This window comes from Lynx rufus, unplaced genomic scaffold (assembly GCF_022079265.1).
Source record: "Lynx rufus isolate CCGP_SWC_20201006 ecotype Redwood Valley unplaced genomic scaffold, mLynRuf1.p SCAF_7, whole genome shotgun sequence".
NCBI lineage: Eukaryota > Metazoa > Chordata > Mammalia > Carnivora > Felidae > Lynx > Lynx rufus.
Window position 1 is genome coordinate 87,866,903 of NW_025814889.1, and position 21,286 is coordinate 87,888,188.

General features: G+C 37.5%; 1 non-coding gene across 1 annotated transcript; it reads left to right on the forward strand.

Moving 5' to 3' along the window:
* The first annotated feature begins 274 nt into the window (after positions 1–274).
* Positions 275–422, forward strand: LOC124502792 (small nucleolar RNA SNORA62/SNORA6 family). Its single transcript, XR_006960042.1, has one exon. It is a non-coding gene; the product is annotated as a small nucleolar RNA SNORA62/SNORA6 family (small nucleolar RNA).
* The last annotated feature ends 20,864 nt before the right edge of the window (positions 423–21,286 follow it).

Below are 21,286 nucleotides of genomic sequence, written 5' to 3' on the forward strand. Positions count from 1 at the left end.
ATGAATGAATAAAGATGTGGTGTATAAACAGACAAATATTATTCGGCCATAAAAAGTAATGGGATCTTATTATTTGTGACAACATGGATGGTCCTACAGAGTATTAGGCTAAGTGAAAGAAGTCAGACAAGACAAATACCATATGATTTCACTTACATGTGGAATCTAATAAAAACCCACCAGAAACTGGTGGTTGCCAGATGGGAAGCAGGTAGGGAAGAGCCAAAATAGGTGAAAGCTATTAAGAGGTATAAACTTCCAGTTATAAAATAAATAAGTCATTAGAGTTCAGAGTTGAGGCCCTGGCTGGCCAATGAATTCACAAGTGTAGGGAGTAAGCTACATTAGGGGCAAGTCTTTCGCTAACACCACAAGGGTCCCGGCTTAATGACTGGAGTTTGATAGTAATTCTTGCTGCAAGCATAAAAAATTAAAATAAATTAAGTCATGGAATTGCAAAGTACGGCATAGGAAATATAGTCAAAAATATTTTAATAACATTGTTTGGTGACGGATGGTAACTACACTTATGGTGAGCATTGTGTAAAATACAGGATTGTCAAATAACTATGTTGTATACCATAAACTCAGAAACAACTGTATGTCAACCCTACTTCCATAAAATGTTTTACTTAAAAATAGGACTACCATATGATCTAGCAATCCCATTTCTGCATATTTATCCAAAGAAAATGAAAACACTAACTTGAAAAGATATATGCACCCCATGTTCACTGTAACATTATAAACAAGCTCAAAGATACAGAGAACAGATTGGTGACTGCCAGATGTGGAGGGTGGCAGATGGGAGAAACGGGTGAACTATTTTTGGTTTTTGTTTTTAGTTAAAATAATCTGATTTTTTTTAAAGCTGCAAGAAGAAGTTTTCTAAGGGGCTTCTAGGAAACTTTTGTTCTGAAGAGAAAAAGAGAAAAAAGAGGAAAGAAAGACACAAAAAGAAAAGGTCCCCCTCCCTCCTCTCCTGCCTCCCTGTTTGTGGCAGTGATGTGAGGATATGATGTCTGGGACCATTTTTTAAACATAAATTGACAAGCTCAAGGATGAAACATTGATGTGATGAAGAAGGCCAAAGTAGAGTTGGGGTGGGGGGAAGCGGGGGGAAGAGCCAGGATTCTTTATGACCTCACAGATGCTGCCCCAACTCTGCCTATTCTTGGCAAAGGAGTCATTAAATATTTTGCTGAATGTCTTGGGCCATTTCAACCAAGCACTTGCAGCCCAGAATGAACCTTACTGATTGTGTTGGCCAAGGATGGGATTTATACCTAGGCTTCTGTGATGCTGAAAACTGTTCCCTTGGTTTTCTGGGGGCAGGGACAGGGGGTAGCAGGGTAGGGATAGGGGGAGAAGACTGCTCCCAGGGGCCTTCTGCTGAGGACCACCTTGCCAACCCTAGACTGCTGACACCTATTAGGTTTTGAGAAAAAAAATCCTATCTTGTCTAAGTCATTTGTCTTCATTTCTGCAACATCATCTATTTCCTGCCTTAAAGCCACTTGTGTTGTCAAACAAGCACAATAAGGTATCAGTTTTTGGAATGTGACACAATACCACTAAAGTTCATCTTTTACAAAAACGGGAACCTATTCTTGGGACTTCAAATGTGTGCTATGTGACTTCCCTAAACTTCTCTTTGAGGGACTGAGGAGTACCTCAAAAGAGATAGGTAGCCATCCCCTAGAGCAACTAACACTAGGGCGCAAGAGGCCCAGATGACCACATTTAGAGATGACACACCTAAAGCATGAAGCAAGATCTTGTCGGCAGAGAAAACACAGTCTTCCAAATATGAGTCCACAACCAATTGCACAGTGACAGAAGCTTCTAATTATTGGTGTTCTTTAAGCTGTTATCCTGTGCTCAAATACAAACGGCATGCCTAGACTCTAGAGTCAGTAGCGACAGGGATTTCTTTATTGAAGTGGCTAATTCTTCCAAACAATTAAGGGGGGAGCCTACAGCCCTTGGTAAAAAATGACAGGGATGTGGGGATAATGGCATTTGCAAATTTAATATCATAAAAATTTTTCCTCTAATTTGGGGTCCTTGCTGCTTTTTCATGTCCACTGTGAGACATAAGTTATAAGCTTTATTGTTATACTCCAATGCCTAGAAGAGGGTCTGGCAAAGAGCAGGCAGTCTCTGGAACAATCACAGTCACAGAAAAGGATGTTGCTGGGGCGCCTAGGTGGATCAGTCAGTTAAGCAGCCGACTTCGGCTCAGGTCATGATCTCTCGGTCCGTGAGTTCGAGCCCCACGTCGGGCTCTGTGCTGACAGCTCAGAGCCTGGAGCCTGTTTCAGATTCTGTGTCGCCCTCTCTCTGACCCTCCCCTGTTCATGCTCTGTCTCTCCCTGTCTCAAAAATTAATTTAAAAAAAAAAAGTTTAAAAAATTAAAAAAAAAAAGAAAAGGATGTTGCTATGGGTTGAGCTGTGTTCCCCCAAAATCCGTATGTTCAAATCCCGACTTCCAATACCTTGCAAGGTAACCACATTTGGAGATAACTTCTATGAAGTGGTGATGAAGTTTAACTGTGGCTGATAAGGTGGGGTCCTACTCTAATATGACAGGTGTCCTTATAAGAAAAAGAGATGCCTATGACCAGAGAAGAAGACCATATGAGGATATAGCAAGAAGGTTGGTCATCAAGCCAAGGAGAGAGGCTTCGAAACCAAACCTCCCAACATCTTGATCTTGGACTTCTGACCTCCAGAACTGTGGGAAAAGATTTATTCCCATTGTTTATGCAACCAGTATATCGTATTTTGCTATGGTAGCTCTAGCAGCTAATATAGATGGGAATATATATGTTTCACTACAAAACAGTATTGCCAAATTCTAAAAACTGCCCATTATTTTTGTAAGCTAAAATTCCTTTCCCTTTTATTGATTAGTTCTTGTGTTTTGGATGTGGTATACACTACATGATATTTGTATTGTATTTTTATTTAAAATAATTCACAATAGATTTAATTTTGCTATTCTAAGATGCTTCCAATTTTGTTTTCTAAATATAACCAAATGTGAATTATAGGAAGTGTATTTTTAGGAAAGCAGACATTTAGATCTCAAGTTCCACATACTGACCCAGCAAATTCAATCCAGGTCCCCGTATCTTTTTTTGTTATTACCGCAAAGCCTGATGTGAGGCTCAAACCCACGAACTGTGAGATCATGATCTAGCCGAGATCAAGAGCCAGACACTTAATGGATTGAGCCACCCAGGTGCCCCCCGCCCCACATCTAACAGATATGTTTAGGTTGATGATTTAATGCTTACCATTCAAGTGGCTAATCTCATTGAGATTAGTACAATGATACACTAAAATATGGTTAAATACTAAATTTCCGTAATATTCATATATTTGGGGTACTATTTCCTTTCTTTCTCTTTGTACCTCTGGTGCACAAAGTTGCATTACTCAATTACTCATAATCTCTGGCTTATAACATATTCTTATTATTCATAATTGTATGACCCACTTTTATTCATTTATTTAGCCATTTTTCATAATATAAGTAGGAACCATGAATCTCCTCACCTGAAAGAAACAACAACACTCTAATCATAGCCCATGTTCAGCTATGTGGTCACCTCATATGACATCCCTTTCGATTCCTGAGACAATAACCATACTGCATTCCATATTCATAATTCCCTTGACATCCTTGTTATACAGAACTACTACTTCTCCCAGTATTTAAGAGATATTTTAGTTGTTAACTTTATAAAAACAGTATGTTGTAAATGATTTTTTAGAACTTGAGTTTTTTAACTTACTATTATATTGCTAAGATTCATTCATATTTATAAACGCTGTACTTCATTCAACTGCTGTATATTATATTGTGAATATACATCACAATTTATTTATCTACTCTCCTACTGATATGCACTTGGATTATTTCCAGGTTATACCCTAAATAGCACTGACATGAACATCCTTGTACGTGTTTTCTATTATACATGTAAACAAGTTTCACTTGATACCTAGTAGTGGAATTTCTGGAATAAAGGATGTGTGAATCTGCAATTTTTCCTAAAATGTCAGTATTTTCCAAAATGATTGCACCAATTAGCTCCCTGACAAGCAATGAACATCTACCAGATCTATATTCTCTCCAACAATTGATATTATTAGGCTTTTAAATTTTTTGTGAAGAGTATAAAACAATATTGTATAATTGTCTCTATTTGCATTTCCATCATCACTAAGGGATATGAGGTGATGTAATGAACATCTCTTCACATGTTTGTTAGTCATAAGAGTTTCTCTTCTATGAAATACCTATTAAGAGCTTTTGCCCATGAGGCTCCTGGGTGGTTCAGTTGGTTGAGCATCTGACTCTTGACTTCAGCTCAGGTCATGGTCTCACAAACATGAGATAAAGCCCCATGTCCAGCTCTGTGTTGGGTGCAGAGCATGGTTAAGATTCTCTCTTTCAACCCCTCCACCCGTCCCCCACATGCAAGCATATCTCCCAAAAATTTTTTTAAAAAAAGACCTTTGCCCATTTTTCTAATTCATTTGTAGGAGATGTTTCTGTGCTCTTGACGCCATTCTTTAGACAGTTGTGTATATTGTGAATAACTCCCCCTAGTTTGTTATAGGACTTTCAATTTAATGATCTCTTGAACTCAAGTTTCTACTCTTAATATAGTAAAAATTACATTTTTTTATAATCAACATGTTATATGCATTATTTAAGCAATATTTTCCTACCGCTAGGTCTAAAACACATTCACCTACATTTTCTACTAAATGTTTAAAGATTTGTTTTTGGTATTGAAATCTTCATCTGAAGTCGATCTTTTTATGTAGTGTGGGATAAGTATCTAATTTCATTTTTCTTGACCCTTAATGAAATTTTCAGGTTTTGATGTCCAGTTTTAGAAAACTATTACACAATTCTAAAATAAGCTATCCCAAAATTCTGATATTACTTACATAATATTTTCCTAAATGAAAGAAAATCTTGCATGGTAGAAATATACGTTGCTAATTCCTTCATATACACTAAAATGATAGCAAAAAAAGAGAAACAGGAAGGTGATTTTCCTAACAACTAAGCATTCCCATTCCCTTCCTTAAGACATAGTTATAAATCTATCATGACTAACTGAAACACACATATAAACATACACAAACCACACACAGAAAGCCACAGGAATGTGGAAGAGGCAAAAACACTCATAGCTTCATAACAGCTTCCATTTCCACTTTTGCATTCATACTATGATTTGTTTTACAGTCATTTTATATCAGTTATTTTTAAATCTGCTCTAAAATTCAATTGAGTAAACCTGCTCTATGTATAAAATTAATTCACAAATAAAGAAATGGCATGCTAAATAGTAAATCAATTGCCAAATATCAACTATCTCAGAGGAGCTCTTGTTTCTCCATTTCTCCACCAATTTACTCCGTAAAAGTAAAAGGGTTTAACTTTTAATCCATTTAACAAACATCTATGATGAGTAAAGCAGTGCACTAGAGAGTAAAAACAACACAAATTTGCTCCATGATATAATCAGGGAGCCATAAATAAATTTAAAATGGGACCAATTATGACAAGTTGTATAATAGAAATGCCCACAAATGTTGATTGAGTTCAATTATGTTTGTATTTACTAAGCACCTAAAGATACGTCATTGTACGTTTCAACAATCTCATTGAATAGGCATTTTTTAAAATTTCTTTTTTAAGAAGCTACTTCATAATTTCATGATGTTGGAAATTCAGAATAGAAGTAATCAACAGGAGTGTAATTTGTTAGGCAAAATCTATTGGCAGGCACGTCTCGGACCATAAAATAAACACTGGCACAGAAGATGATAAATGTTACCAACATCTGATAAAGGCTTTTCTCCAAGCCCAAGAGAGAAGACGAAGAACTGAAGAATAAAGTGTTTTCAAACTCTCACCTCCTACAGTGTTTATAGTCAGACAGTTACAGGCAACTCAGTTACTTGGCTTTAGGTTTCCACCTGATCCAAGCACCGGACAAGTTCTACATAAAGTTATTAGGCTTTTTAATGCCTCGTCCAGGTCCTCTATTTTCCAGTCTTCCCTATCTTGACCTTTGCTACACTCCCACTGCTTTTATTCAAAACCTCTACCAGAGCATCCCATCCGGGACTTCCAGTCGCAATGGACTTATCATGATTTCTGTGACCTATCCAAGTGGAAATCTAATTCTGCCCTCTACTTCTCCTACCTCAAGGTTCTGTTTCGTATCACATCCCCTTTGGGCATGTTCCATGGCAATCCCAGCCTAATCTCACAAATTATGTACATAGATATGAGAAATTTGTCGAGGCTCCATCATTCCCTAGGGAATGAAGATAATCATGAAGCTCTCAATTCAGGTTTCACACACATCTAAAGAAAACCCTCTGCACTTGTAGTCCAAGGACTTGATCAAGTCCAAAGTCCACAGTAATTCATATGTAAGATTGAATCAGTCATTTAACTCTCCTGAGACTAGGTCAATTTATTAAATGGAAGAAACAATGAATTTACCTGAATGCTGTAGGAAATTACATGAAGAAAGCACTGTAAACTATAAAGTGATCTAAACTATAAGTGATGTTCCCTTCATGGCAATGATAAACCACCAGGAGAGATATTTAATTAGCCTTCCCCCAAGACATCCTGTCGTGATGCTTACTTCACCTATACTAGGAATAAGACTGCCAAAAATTTTGTAATAGGGGAGAGGTTTCATTTTTAAAATCATGCCTTCATTTAATCATTGACCCATTCATTTTAAAAAAAAGAAAAGTGAAGGCCAGGCACTGGAGATAGAACAATGACCAAGGTACACAATTCCTGCTCTCATGGAGTTTATATTCTGTGCGTGGTTCAAAGCAACTGCAAAGTGTGGAGACATGGCAGGCACAAAGGGGACCACCAAATTCCCAGGTGAGGACACTTACTGAAATGAGTGTCATCTTTGTTTTTCATTGAAACAAGGGAGGCCATGCTGGTATACATCCACCAAGCAGCCTGCAAAACCAGCGTAATCTTGAACCACATGATGTGCTCCTTGATTCTCAACCAGCAAAAGACAAAGTAATCTAGGTGAGACCCATAAATTTCTTAACAGAAAGTCTAATGAAACAGTTCTGCACTTGAGAAAGGACATTTGCTTTCTGTTCCAGTAACACATTAATTCTTTGATAATAACAGCAAATACTCAGGGATCACTAGACTCTAGGTACTGTTTTAAGCAGATGACATTCTATCCCATTTAACCATTACAACTTGACGCCGTGGGCACTATTATTACCATGCCATTTTATAGAAGAGGGGGAAATAAGGCATAGAAAGGTTAAGAAATTTATCCTAGGTCACACATCTCTTTTTATTCAAATCCAGGCTGTCTGATTACACAGTCTAATCTATACCCACCATGTTATAGATTCCTCTCATTAGAGTTACTGATGGTTATAATATACAAAGGGCAAAGAACCAGTGTTTAATGTAACCTGTCACTCCAGAACTCATTCATAAGAGACAGGATACCTCCAAGAACACCATTCCCTCAGGCTTGATGTGAATGGTACCCCATAGGAGTACACAATATACAAACAACATCACCTCACACAATGAACCTGTATCTCCATCATAAACCATTCTTTCTCAAGTTGTTTCTCTACCAAAGAAGGCCCAGTCCCCTCTTTTCTTTCCAGGCACAAAGTCAGTTATCATTCAGGCCTGGCCATATCCTCCCTGAAGCCTTTCTGGGCTCTCCCACCTATCTCAAAGATCTGTTGATCTCTTCTACACACACTTACTTTATGTCCAGTTTACTTTATGTACACTTTGAACTACTGCTTAACATTTGGTTATGTAATGTTTTGCAGTTTACCGAACATGTATTTACTCAGCTACATGTAAGTCTGTTGAGAACAGAAAAAGGTTTTGATTCCCTCTCCTGGTTGCACGGCACCCCCTCATGCCCACAGACACACAGCCTCCATACCTCATATTGTACTAAAAGTTCAACAAATGTTGTTTGGACAGTTGGCAGACTAATTGATTAATCTATTGAACAAATATTCAGCTAAACTTAAGCAGCCTCCATGATTTTCTGTACTCAGACATGGATACACACACAATGTGTGGGTCAGTGAGCTGATGAAATGAAGAAGGAAATAAATAAAGCGTTCATTGGGAAATTACCCCAAATATAAAAATCACAAGAAATGGGAATGTATTAGGATTCAATCTAAAAAGTTTTAAGGGGAAAACCGGCTAATTGAAAAAGAAAAAGAAGTACTTTTATACATTTAGCATTAAAGTAGCTTCTCAGGATCTGAAAATCAAATGCTTTAGTCCATCAAGTTTGCCATTTTCCTGCTGGAGATGTAATACATCAACCACATTTCACGTACATCTTAAAATTCACTTGACTTGCACCTTCTATTTTATTTCTTTCTTCTACTCTCTACCCACAGGCCCACACACGCGCACACATGTACTCTGTATCCTAACCCCCTTGCCTTAAAAAAAAAAAAAAAAAATCACCATCTGACTATGAATTACTAGTTCTGAGTCATCAAAACCACACCAGAGAAAGTTTTGTTCATTACCTTGGGCTCCCTCTGCTGGGTCTGCAGGAGTAAAACATACAATTCTGTAGAATTGGAGGTTATGGAACTCCATTCCCCCACAGAATTTCTCCTGTTTTACCTAAAATTAAATTCACTATCTAACAAAACACAATCACTTGAAAACAGAAGAGATTTAGGACCTGGATAAACTAGTAACGATATATCAAGACAAGTGGCTTTTAAGAAACTACTACACAAATCAGGGTTCCTTGTCCGTGTTTATCTTCATTGGTAGTAGAATGGTGGAATTCAGCAGGGGAGCTCAGATATTAAAGAGACAGGGATATAAAACTGTACCGAAGAAAATAATCACAAGAAAAAAGATCTGGACTACACATGTGTTTGTCAGAAGCAAATGCAGATGAAGAGGACAAAGGCCAATTTAAAGCCTCTCAGTAAGGTTTCTAAGAAAGAAAACACAGCATTGGCCAGGCAGTATCCCTAAAGCACTACAGATCAAAGCTGTTGTTAACATTACTGAAATATAGTAGCAAATCCGATAGTAAAGAATATACTGAGCCTACGGTCACACCGCCTCCCCCAAACATCCTAAAATCACAAAGTACATTTGCATTTACTAAAGATAATAGCAGGGCGCCTGGGTGGCTCAGTCGGTTGAGCATCCGACTTCGGCTCAGGTCATGATCTCACTCACAGTCTGTGAGTTCGAGCCCTGCGTTGGGCTCTGTGATGACAGCTCAGAGCCTGGAGCCTGTTTCAGATTCTGTGTCTCCCTCTCTCTGACCCTCCCCCATTCATGCTCTGTCTCTGTCTCAAAAAAATAAAGGTTAAAAAAAATTTTTTAATAAAGATAATAGCAATGTAATTTATGCATCAAAATGGAAATGGTAGATATTGATTTCTGTCAGAAGGAAGTATTATTTCTCATTTAATTGATTTGGTGCTAATTATAAAAGAGAGTGGTTAAGTTGTACTAAAACAAACCATCATACCAGGAAAAAGAATGAAACTAGACCTAAGATCTCTAAAACTCTGGAAAATATGGTCTATAATATTTTTTCCCTTTAGACTGATTTTCTGCAATGAAGATCTTAAACCAGTCCCAGGGTGATATTATAAAATCATCAAGTACTCAGCGAATTGTATACTCCACAGCCTTGAAATCTAGGACCTGAGCTTTTCTCTACAGAGTCCAGCACGGATCCTGGCATAACCTCAGGTTACTAAAGACCTTTGCCAGTAGCTCTTCTGATGTTGCCAGTCTATCTCCTGTCTCCACTGTCCTATCATGAGCTGCCAGAAAGGGTTAACCAAGACTCCAGCCCATGAGTAGCTACAAAATTTGAGATGCCCAGTGCAAAATGAAAATGCAGGGCCCCTTTTTCAAAAAGTATTAAGAACTTCAAGACAGTGACAGCAGAGCAGGAAGTCAACCAAGGAAACCCTTCTAGGCACAGCCTGTAAATATGGAATCCTATGCAACTGACTACAGGGGTCACAAGCCCATGAAGCTGGCTTTGCTGGAGCCCTAGGTTAGTTTAAGGTTAGCAATAACAGTGTCTTCATGGATCCTTCATCCCCAACATCAGACAAAGATGCCAACCTCATCTTATCATCTTCAAAGCATTACCTTTCCAAGAGAGACATCCTTGCTAAAACAAACACGGTTCAGTTTATTTCCCCAAATGCATGCTGGAACCTGTTAATAGGGCATGTTTTTTATTCTGTCCAAGTTTGGTTTGGGAAACAGAGCATCTGTTGAGAGAACCTAATTCATGCACATCTCTTTTTTTTCCTTTCTTGTGAGGGGCTGTTCAATTTAAGTGCTTAAAAGCACAACCTCCAGGGTCAAACCACCAGGGTTCAAATCCCACCTTCACCACTGACCACCTATGCAAGTTTGAACAAGTCACATTACTTTGCTGAATCTGTTTCCACTAGCAACCAATATTAGAACTGCTTCATTGGGTTGCTTACCAGGATATAGTGAGGGATAATTTATAAAGAGTTTAACTCAATGCTTGGCACACAATAGTGATAGACTCGGCATTATCATTACATAATAATTACTTTTAAATGTATTGGAATATGGGTCATAGAAACCCAGCTGGTTGTCTATGAGCCACCTGGTATTTAAATTTCAGTTGTTCTCAGTGTGGTTTAAAGGACTGTCTTAAATAAAACTTTTGTTAGAGGCCCAAGTTCTCCAGATTTTTAAAGGTCTTTATTTATTCATTTACTTCATAAACATATATTGATTCTCTAATCTGTCATAAGCACTATGCTGGATATTAGGGATATAAAGATTGACACGATTAAATCTCTGCTTTAAATGGACTCACTAACCAGACACGTAAATGGATAATTTTAATGTAATGTGCCAAGCACAACAATTGCTGGAAGAAAACTCTCCAAGAATGGCTCTTATTTCTACACTTTCTGCGAAGGCATTAACCAATATTTTGTTTCAGACTAGCTGCTCTAGAATGTTTGCATACCACACACCCTTGGAAGACACAGTGTCTCCCTCTCCAGGGCAGAGGGCAGATTTGTTTTCAGAACAGAATAATTAAGATAATGTGTCCTTCCAGGGTAAAGTTTGGGCAGATTTTCTAGCCACCACCTTTAAAGGACTGGGGTTTCCAAAGTTTCCTCAATTGTGCCACAAATCCACTGTGTGTGTGTAGAAGGGGATACTCCATGCGGAGGAAACAGAGGTATGGGACACCATCATATGGATGCATAACTATAAACAACACAGTCGTGTCGACAGGTATGAGATACAAAGTGGGGAAAATGAGGCCGGGAAGCAATGCAATGGCGGAATCTTAGGGAACTTCGTGTGCCAACTGTAAACTTATTTCATAATGACTTTGGGTAATGACCTGTATAGCTGTTGAAAAGTTATGCATTTTTAAATCAATTTTTTTTTAATTTTTTTTTCAACGTTTATTTATTTTTGGGACAGAGAGAGACAGAGCATGAACGGGGGAGGGGCAGAGAGAGAGGGAGACACAGAATCGGAAACAGGCTCCAGGCTCTGAGCCATCAGCCCAGAGCCTGACGCGGGGCTCGAACTCACGGACCGCGAGATCGTGACCTGGCTGAAGTCGGACGCTTAACCGACTGCGCCACCCAGACGCCCCAAATCAATTTTTTAATACAGCAACATTTTTCCCAATAATCCGCTAAATAAATACACTGTAAGACATGATATACTGAAGTTACGGTTTTAGGGAGACACACTCACCAACTTACTTGACTTACTAGTTTTTAGTCAAAGTATCTTAGGGAATTCATTTAAAAAAAATTTTTAATGTTTATTTTTGACACCGAGAGAGAGACAGAGCATGAGTGGGGGAGGGGGCAGAGAGAGAGAGGGAGACACAGAATCAGAAGCAGGCTCCAGGCTCTGAGCTGTCAGCACAGAGCCCGATGCAGGACTCGAACTCACAGACTGCGAGATCATGACCTGAGCTGAAGTCCAACGCTCAACCAACTGAGCCACCCAGGCGCCCCAGGGAAGTCATTTTAATTAAGTACCACATTTGGATGAACCCAAAACATTTTTTGAAAGAGAGAGAAAGAGAAAATACAGGTGTGCGTGCACACATCGTTTGTATTACGTGTACTCTTGTGTTTAACTTTTATTTTGCCCTGAAGGTGTTTTCCTGTGTGATCACTTATAAAGTGAAGCTTGAGTGCAGGATAATCTTAAGCCCAAAGAAGGGCCACGAATTGGTAAAGAAAAAAAAAAAAAAAAGAATTGGTTAAAAAAAGAAAGGGGATCGTGTTTTCCAAAGAGGGTTTCCACTGTACTCTATTTCTAACATTTACTACCTGCTCCCAACAATCTTCTTCCTCCTTTCACAAGTAAAATAAACCTTCATTCCATGTAGATTCTATTTATTTACTTTTAAATTGTTCTCTATTGTTTACATAAACCTGCTTTTAGTGTTGAATTGCTATCTTTTTCTACCTGTGAAACCTGTTTAGTTATCTTGAGGTGGAATTAACTATAATTTTTAATTTGGGGTTAAAATTACTGGATTTTTCTTTCTTACTTTTAGTTTTTCATTTAGCAACAGGTTTTGCAAAAAATGAATTAAAAGTCATTAAATGAGAAGTGTGTTTGATTTTCTTGGTAGGCTCTGAGGGGACACTGATAATCTTAAGTAGAAGAGCATAGCATGGCTGTTGTGACCCATTGATCCCAAATCAGAACACCAGGTAAAAATCTGGCTTTGCCACATACTAGATATGTCACTTATAGAAAGTCTTCTTGTACCTAAGACTTATCATCTATACGATAAAGATAAGAATAGTTCTGATATTATACTGTTGTGAAAACCTGAAGGATTTACTATACACTGAATACTTAGAAGAACACCAAAGTACAGAGTAAGCACTCCATTAAATGTTATCTGCTAATATCGAACTGGAAGACGTATTACAATTTATATGGCACCACAAAAGACCTCGAATACCCAAAGCAATCTTGAAAGAGAAGAACAAAACTGGAGGCCTCACAATCCTAGATTTCAAGATATACTACACAACTGTAGGAAACAAAACGCTATGGTACTGGCACAGAAAACAGACACATAGATGAATGGAAAAGAATAGAAAGTCTACAAGTAAACCCACAATTATATGGTCAATTACTCCCCGACAAAGGAGGCAAGAATATGCAATGGGGAAAAAACAGTGTCTTCAACAAATGGTATTGGGAAAACTGGACAGCTACATGCAAAAGAATGAAACTTTCTTACACCATACACAAAAAATAAACTCAAAAGAGAATAGAGACCTAAATGTGAGACCGGAAACCATAAAACTCCTAAAAGAAAACACAGGCAGTAATTTCTCTGACATCAGCCATAACAACATCATTCTAGATAGGTCCCCTGAGTCGAGGGAAACAAAAGCAAATAAACCTTTGGGACTACAAGATAAAAAGCTTCTGCATAGCAAAGAAAATAGTCAACAAAACTAAAAGACAACCTACTGAATGGGAGAAGACATGTGCAAATGACATGTCCAATAAAGGGTTAGTATGCAAAATATATAAAGAACTTATACAACTCAACACCAAAAAACCCCAATAATCCAATTAAATTGGGCAGAAGCAAGGGTGCCTGGGTGCCTCAGTCAGTTAAGCGTCTGATTTTGACTCAGGTCACGGTCTTGCGGTTTGGAGTTCAAGCCCCACATAGGGCTCTCTGCTATCAGCACAGAGCCCATTTGGAATCCTCTATCCCCTTCTCTCTCTGCCCCTCCCCTGCTTGCATGCTTGCTTTCTCTCTCTCAAAAATGAATAAGCATTTTTAAATGGGTATAAGTCATGAGCAGACATTCCTCCAAAGAAGACATACAGATAGCCAACAAACACATGAAAAGATGTTCAACATCATTCATCATCAGGAAAATGAAAATCAAAACCACAATTAGGTATTACCTCACAGCTGTCAAAATGGCTAAAATCAAAAGCACAATAAACAACAGTGTTGCTGAGGACGTGGAGAAAAAGAAACCCTCATATACTGTTGGGAAAGCAAACTGGTACAGACACTGTGGAAAACAGTATGGAGGTTGTTCAAAAAATTAAAAATGGAATTACCATATGATCCAGTAACTCCACTACTGAATATTTACCCAACAAATACAAAAACACTCACTCAAAAAGATATATGCACCCCTATGTTTATTGCACAATTATTAAAATAGCCAAATTATGAAAACAGCACGTGTCTGTCAATTGATGAATGGATAAAGAAGATGAGGTATATATCTACAATGGAATATTATTCAGCCATAAAAAAGAATAAAATCTTGCCATTCACAACAACATGGATGGAGTTAAAAAGTAGAACACTCAGTGAAATAAGTCAAAGACAAATACCATATGATTTCATTCATGTATGGAATTTAAGAAACAAAATTTTTTTGTAAACAGACTTTTAACACAGAGAACAAACTGATGGTTACAGGAGGGGAGGTGGGTGGGGTAAAAATAGGTGAGGGGGTTTAAGAATACACGTATCATGATGAACACTGGCTAATGTATGGAATTGCTGAATCACTATACTGTATGCTGAAACTCATAAAACACTGTATGTTAACTATACTGGCATTAAAAAAATATTATCTGTTTATATTATTCCCTTCATACTTATGGTTTCTATAGATCAGTATGACTGCTGTGGACAACAACTCTGAAGGTATCAAGACTGACATGAATGAAATCCACCGGAGCTACACTGAAGAACAGAAAAAATACAGGGTGCCTGGGTGGCTCAGTCGGGTGAGCGTCTGACTTCAGCTCAGGTCGTGATCTCACGGTTCATGGGTTCAAGCCTTGCATCAGGCTCTGTGCTGACAGCTCAGAGCCTGGAGCCTGCTTCAGATTCTGTGTGTGTCTCTCTCTGCCCCTCCCCTGCTCGCTTTCTCTCTCTCTCTCTCTCTCTCTCTCTCTCTCTCTGTCTCTCAAAAATAAATAAACTTTTTTAATTAAAAAAAAGAACAGAAAAAATGCACGGGGATTAAGAAGCACAAGGATGTTGGAAAACAATGCATTCTATTTTAGACATGTTGAGATTAAGTTGCCTGCATCACTTCTGTCTCCTCTCTCTCTCTCTCAGCAGTGTGTTCAGGTCAATTTTATCACACGAAGACAAAACAAAAAACATTTAAAATTTGAATTAGGACTTGTTTTGAAATAGAAACTGCAGAATATATAGGCTCAAGAATTTTCATTGTTTATTCAATGTTAATCTATTCAGAGAAAAGGCCCTGAAAGCCACAGGCTTGTTATGAAGTGTGATGAAATCAATGCACGGAGTTTGTGCTTAGGGAACTCATTTCCTTGGAAGCTCAGAGTCTGTGAAACAGACATAAATTATGCTTGTGTGTACCCTGCCTTTCCCAAGGCTAATTATTCAATGTAGTGGAGAGTTAAAAGTATCCAACATAAAGGGTTAAGAGTAATCAAAGCCAGGTTAAAAAAGAAAAAAAAAAAAAGAGGTCAACACAGGTATAAGTGACAAATTGCTCCTTTCATGCTTTATCATCTTTTACCACTTATGACACATTACTATTCACATAACTCTATCTCCTCAGTGCTCCTATCCCACTCAACATTCTCAACACCCGTTTCTCCAACTTTCTCTTCCCTAGCCAAGTACCTCCTCCTGCAGCATCTCAGGAAGGCAGGGACTATTCCTGATTCATGTTTCTGTCCCTTCTTGACAGAATGGCATAGTACATATCAGGTGTTTAATGTGTGCTTAGTGAAAAGGAATAATTGCATAAACCCACTTAAGGATGGTAAGTATTTAATGAACTCATATTCAGAGTGGTTCAGGGGATAAGCTTAGGGTCACAAAATAGGCCGCTTCTATTATTGAAGTCTTGATAGCTGTAAATATCATACATTATATCTGAATCCATGTGTGTAAGAAGCTACTATAGACATAAAATTAATTTCAGTTTCATGCTTTAAACTTTTATTATTTTCCAAATAATTCAGTAAACGACATCATAAAAAGTTCTATTTACCACGTTAGACCCAGAATGTGAATGAGACAGTCCTCAATAAATATTTAATTGAGTGACTAATAAATAAACAGATTCCTTTGTTTTTCTACCCAGAAACACATAGTTTTCATTTCCATTTTCTTGAATTGTGCACAGAAATAAACTTTATCCTACAGTAGGAAGAAAATTTTTCTTTCTTATTTTCCCTCAGTACGCTTAAAATAAAAGCATGGGATATTCTAACAACAGCTGTGTTGACATAAGTATTCCTCCAAGACCACATCACCTATTATTTTTAAAGTACATTTAAGAACAAATTAACACGAGTGCCTGGTTGGCTCAAATGGTTAAGCGTCCAATTTTGGCTCAGGTAATGATCTCACGGTTCATGAGCTCGAGCCCCACATCGGGCTCTGCGCTGACAGCTGAAAGCCTGGAGCCTGCTTCGGATTCTGTGCCTCCCTCTCTCTCTGCCCCTCTCCTGCTCACACTCTGTCTTCTCTGTCTCTCAAAAATAAATAAAACATTTTTTAAAAAATTTAAAAACACACTAACAAAGTTAAGTTATATTTCACTTCTGTTATAATGTGAAATGTAAATAATCCTCCCTATAAGGAAGAAGTTGCAATTCCAACTATTATGACACAAGAATTAATTGAGCCTCTTCAAATAATTGTGCCACAGCATAACATCCTTATCCATCTAGCAACCGGGAAGCCTCATAAACTCTTGTACACTTCACCAATACAGGAGTAAAGACACAGAAGCACTGTAGACACTAAACTATCATCTAAATCATCGAAAATACTTGCTGCCATCTTGTACTATAGCTCAATTTTGCTGAATATAATTTGATAAAAAGTGCTCATCTGCAGAGCAGTGTTTCTCAAACTCAAAGCTACCAACATCTTGGACCACATCATTCTTTGTCGAGGATGGTTTTTCTGCCTGGATGTTTAGCAGCATCCCTGGACTTTACCCACTCAGTGATAGTTGGCGCTACTTCCTCTCGCCACCCTGACCATCAGAAAGGTCTCCAGACATTGTCAAATGTCACCTAAGGAGCAAAATTGCCCCCAGTTGAGAACCACTGCTATAGAAGATGTAGTATTTGTAACAACCCTTAGAGATCCAAAGTACGTAATAATCCATTTCTCAGTCATCCTGGATAAATGAGTAGTCTCTATGTTATGCATTAGTAACATTTCATTAACCAGCATATTAAGTCAACCATAAACCCCATTTCTTTGTTACAACAGATGATAAACATAAATCCAAGGTATTTATTCATTATTCAATTCTAATACTCTAGGAACTTAACCTTCTTACATTTTAGCAGCTTTTTTCAACCATAAACTAGAACAGAGTTCTGATAAATTGCCTCCACTATCCCAAGTATAAGTTGGGGAGGGAGAGAGTTGAGGGACTTTACAACCATAGTTGTAGCCTTGTACGTAATGTCTCCTCAGCTTTTTCTTTTACTCCTTATAATCAAGAGTTTGCAACAGCTATCAGGAGGCCTTCAGAATTTTTCCTGCTGTTGCTGAAACTCACACAAAGGAAAAAAATTATCTTAGCTCAAAATTAAAGTGGCTGAAATGAAATACACAATTCAAAGGAATAAGGAATATATGAATATATAAACTAATAGTATAAATCCAGTAAGACCGGTTCATGACGTGTTTATTGGCTAACCCATTCCCCAGGATGTACTGTTGCAAGAAAATGAATTAAAGTTAGAATTCTTTATTATTTAAACTTAGAAAGTGATCATTTACATGTATTCTTCATTTTGCTTCATCTGACATTTCCTGAGCACCCACTAAGGGGCAGGAACTGTGCTAGGGACATTCACAGCTAAATAAAAACATGTAAAAACATTTCTGCACATAAATGTATGACATGCTCCACATAACGGTCTTCTTTGTAAGTAGCAATTGAAATCTACTGACCCATATTTGGTATGTTTTAATTGTTCAGACTTTCAAACACAATATGTTTCTTTGAGAAGGAGATACTTATTTTATAGGCAAGGTCAACAAGAGGAAAGAGAGGGGAGAGAAAATTACATGTTTGGTAACATTTTATTAAACTGCAAAAACCATTTTCTGAACAAGAAAATGACAATCATGTCAGCAGTTAGCAAACTGAAAACCTGACAAGTGATAAGCACCAATAAATCGCTTAACAAAATGTTAGCTACTGATTACAATGTTGATGTAAAACCAAAAAAGCCAGCTGACATAAAATAATACATTAAAACTGAAAACCTCACTAAGGGACAATGCTGTATAGTTCATGGGCTTTGTGAAAAAGTGTCACATACAAAACAATGCAAAAACATATACTGCAGTTCACTGGAGAAGCTAGAAATTTGGGGCACAAAAGCAAAAGGTCAGAGCCATTCTCTGCTAAGTAATTACAAAATAAATAGATCAACTACTACCCCTGAAATTGTAAAGAAAAAAGTGGTAACATTTGCACTTTCTCTATGCGTTTAAGATTATCCAAGAGCAAGTAGTTAAGTCCTGCATATTTACAGGTGGTTTGGTATATAAAAAAATTATTTTATAGGAACTTAGAAAGTCCTAGAAGTGAAAAGCTTTAGAAGTATGACCTAGGAGCACTCCATAAATCCCTCTTTAAAACTCAAATGACTCTCAATTGTGCTCCTCGAACACCCTAGAGGGCTATATGCGCACTGCACCAAATCTGTATCACCAAAGGAATAGGCATACCTTTTTGGTTTGTAATTTAATTCAAGGCAGCATAGAAGATCTTCACTTGGGTGTGAATTTTATAGCAGTAGAAAAAAAAAATCTAAACTCCCACTATCTAAAACGGCGATTTTCAAATGTTTGTTTTTAAACCCTGTTTAAAAGGAACCAGATATGTTTGTATAACTCTAGTCTATGAGTTGTCTCAACTATTTAGCATATAAAATAAACCAACCATTATTCATGTTTTATACTTGCTGCCTTCCATTTCTATCCTTCTACTGATTCCCTGATGATTCTTTTACTAGAAATTAGTATTTCTAGTAAATACTTCATGGCCAGGTCAGGCTGTACATTTGAGAACCCTTGTAGATGCTGAAATTGTGCATTTAGTTCACAACAGTAAAATGGAAAATGGTGTGTTAAAACAACAAACAAATGAGAGGTAACTACGCAGAGATGAATTAAGTCAAGAGAGAATCTGAAATCTATGTTGATAAAATCTTCAATGTAAAATAAAATTTATATCACATTTAATCCGAGATGAACTTGCTTTTTAAAGCAATTGGTGCGTATCTTCAAAACGAGAAGTCACCTTAATCTGGATTTTCCCCAAGAATGCATTTAACATTAAAAATATTAAACTCCATGGGGCACCTGGGTGGCTCAGTCGGTTGAGTGTCCGACTTTGGCTCAGGTCATGTTCTCACAGTCTGTGAGTTCGAGCCCTACAACGGGCTCTGTGCGGACAGCTCAGAGCCTGGAGCCTGCTGTGGATTCTGTGTCTCTCTCTCTTTTTCTGCCTCTCCCCCGCTCACTCTCTCTCTCAAAAATAAATAAAAACATTTTTAAAAAAAAATTTTTAATTAAACTCCAGGGGCACCTGGGTGGCTCAGTCGATTAAGTGGCCTACTTCAGCTCAGGTCATGATCTCACCGTCTGTGAGTTCAAGCCCTGCGTCAGGCTCTGTGTCTACAGCTCAGAGCCTGTATCCTGCTTCTGATTCTGTGTCTCCCTCTCTCTCTCTCTGCCCCTCCCCTGCTCAGCTCTGTCTCTTTCTCTCAAAAATAAAGATTAAACAGTTTTTTTTTAATATTAAACTCCAATTCTATCTTGCAAAAGGCTCACATTTAACAATAAAATGAGCATTTAATGGACAGTGTGGATATCTCTCCAATATCCACTTCTATGAGTGTATATTAATGAGGTTGTACAGGTATTGACCCTACCCCCAACTCCAGGCCTGGTCTCTGATGGGTCTAAACCAGTGACTTCAACATGATCAAACCTAATAATCCTTTATATAATATTTTGTGATGCCTTCATTCTATACTAAAATTAAATTCTCAAATATAATTATCTCCATATATAATTTCAAAAATCAATATAATTTTCAAAATAAAACCAAGCAGAATTTTTAAAGTAATTTATAAAACGAATGTATTCCAATATGTAAACCAGCATGAAATGAGACACCTACAAATGCAGGTGATAAGGTATACTAAACAGATTAACTCCAATACCAGGGCAACATCCCAACCATGATGAGATTTTTTCAAATGGGTCAATAAATCTTAGAAAAATTCTGAACAAAGTACAATATTCTCACAATATACCCAGTAGCTATACTTCTAGAAAACTCAGTATATACTCAATATAAACTCAGATATACTCAAACAGTACCACCAAAACTACACTTCATGTTTAAATGTGAAACAGCTAAGTTCTAGGTTCAGATAATTATACAAAATTTTTCAGGAATTCAAACTGATGCAGCAGCTCTAGGGAATAGTACGGAGGTTCCTGAAAAAACTAAAAATAGAACTACCCTACAATCCAGCAATTCCACTATTAGCTATTTACCTAAAGGATACAAAAATATAGATTTGAAGGAGTACATGCATCCCAATGTTTATAGCAGCATTATTAACAATAGCCAAACTATGGAGAGAGCCCAAATGTCCATCAATGGATGAATGAATAAAGATGTGGTGTGTATGTATGTATGTATGTATGTATGTATATGCATGTGTGTATGTGTATATATATACATATATATAATGGAATATTACTCAGCCATCAAAAAGAACAAAATCTTGCCATTTGCAATGACATGGATGGAGCTAGAATGTATCATGCTAAGAGAAATAAGTCATTCAGAGAAAGACATCCCACTCTTATATGGCATTTAAGAAACAAAACAGATGAAAATATGGGAGGGGGGTGAAGAGTGAGGGAAGTAAACCATAAGAGACTCTTAAAGATAGAGTACAAACTGAAGGCTGATGGATGGAGTTGGGTGGGGGGATGGCTAGATGGGTGATGGTTGGAGGGAACTTGTGATGAGTACTGGATGTTGTATGTAAGTGAGGAATCACTGAATTCTACTCCTGAAACCAATATTGCACTGTATATTAACAAACTAAAA